Source organism: Octodon degus, unplaced genomic scaffold, assembly GCF_000260255.1.
Source record: "Octodon degus isolate 3935 unplaced genomic scaffold, OctDeg1.0 scaffold00001, whole genome shotgun sequence".
NCBI lineage: Eukaryota > Metazoa > Chordata > Mammalia > Rodentia > Octodontidae > Octodon > Octodon degus.
This window is the reverse complement of record NW_004524577.1, coordinates 19,627,227-19,629,190: the sequence shown is the minus strand read 5'-3', so window position 1 is coordinate 19,629,190 and position 1,964 is coordinate 19,627,227. Positions and strand designations below refer to the sequence as shown.

Below are 1,964 nucleotides of genomic sequence, written 5' to 3'. Positions count from 1 at the left end.
GGTGAGGCATAGTTACAAGTCTATCACTGGGGAAGTTGAAGCAGGAGGATTTCTGGGAGTTTTAGGCCATAAGAACCAGTATTTCCATCAAAGAATGGAAAGAGCTCCAGCAAATTACACATCAGTACATTTGAAAGAACTAGCAAAACAAGGACAAGAAAAGTTAAATGTCATTTAAATAAATTATAAAGGTAAGACCAGAACTAAACAGGAGTAAACACATAGCACAAAAGAATTGAATATGTGGCTTTCAATGATACAACCAAAATAGAAAACTCTTCATTATATTAAGAAAAAGATAGACTACTCAAATAAATAAAATCAGAAATGAAAAGGGTACACATTAAAAAATGATAATACAGAAATACAAAGGATTGCTGAATGATTATTATGATTAACTTCAGTGATACATGATAACCTTCAAAAAGGAATAAATTCCGGGCTGTACATGTCTTACCAGGATTTCATTATGCAAAATAAAAAATCTGAACAGAATGACAAAGAGCATACACTTGAATCAGAAATGTAATATCTCTTCCAAAAGGAAGAAAGGAAAAGAAAAGAACCAAATGTCTCCACTGGCAAATTATATCAAACACTTAAACAAGAACTAACACCAGTTATGCTTAAATGACTCCAAAAATTAAAAAAGAGAACATTCTTAAAAACATGACCTTGAAGGCCAACACTGCCCTAATTAAAACAAAACAATGGGAGATAAAAATATCACAAAAGCAGAAGTAGAGGCCAATATTCTTGATGAACACAGATGCAAACCTTGTCAAAATAACACCTGCAAGTCAACAACCAGCACATGTTTTGATGATCATTCACAGTGAGAAAATAAATTAGATTCCAGACATCTATTTTCTAACATTTGTGAAGAAATATATTTATGATCTGCCACCAAAATCGCATAAAAAAGAGAACCATATGATTATCTCAATGGATGGAGACCAATCATAAAAATTTGCTTCAGGAATCTATAGAAGATCTATTCTTTGGCATTGAAAATACATTTGTGGGGCTGAAGAGGTAGCTTGGTGGCTGAAGTGCCTGCCTGGCAAATGCAAGGTCCTGAGTTCAATCCCCGGTACCAAATTAATAATTAATAATAGTAATAATAACAATAATACATTCATAACATATGAATAGATGATTTCATTTTAAATGAGGAAAACATAAGCATGTCCTATGGTGTTGAACAGGGTAAGGACATCTGTTTTCATTGTTCTCTTAAATATAATGCTGGAAATCCCATCTAGAAGATTCAGGAATAAGAAACAAACAAACAAAAAAGTCCTTCCCAATTAGAAATAAATGAATAAAACTCCCAAAGAGTATAAAAAAATAAGTGAAAATAAATTCAGAAAAGTTTTAGGATATAAATTAGTATGCAGGCCAATACTGAATTATCTCAAAAGACTGTCAAATCAGTCTTTTTATTTTATTTCATTTTATTTTAAAAATATGGAGAGGCTGGGGAGATGGCTCAGTGGAATAAGCACTTCCCTGGCAAGTGCAAGGGCCTCAGTTCAATCCCCGGTTCTGAAAAAGAAAAAATTAAAAATATGGAATGCTTCATGAATTAGCATGTCATCCTTGTGCAGGGGCCATGCTAATCTTTGTATACTTCCAATTTTAGTGCATGTACTGTCTCAGTGAGCACAATCAATCTCATATATAATATAATTACAACAAAATATAATGTAATAATAATAAAATGCTTGGAATATGCATAACTAAAGTTGTGAAAAAATCTTTTAAATGAAAACACTGCTAAAAATCTTTGAAAAGGAGACACGGAAAGCAAAACACCTTGAGTGCAAAATACTCAGGCTACAGAAAATGATCTCCTGATTTAGTCCAATATCATTGCAATGCTGATATTCTTTGTGGCAATTTTAAAAAAAAGAGAAAGCCTAAATTTTTTGTGTACCACCAAAACTCAAAACACCTAAAAC

The 1,964-nt window shown here is 32.2% G+C and overlaps 1 non-coding gene across 1 annotated transcript; it reads right to left on the bottom strand.

Moving 5' to 3' along the window:
* Nucleotides 1-1,565: 1,565 nt before the first annotated feature.
* Nucleotides 1,566-1,669, bottom strand: LOC111815242. Its single transcript, XR_002819973.1, has one exon. It is a non-coding gene; the product is annotated as a U6 spliceosomal RNA (small nuclear RNA).
* Nucleotides 1,670-1,964: the final 295 nt, after the last annotated feature.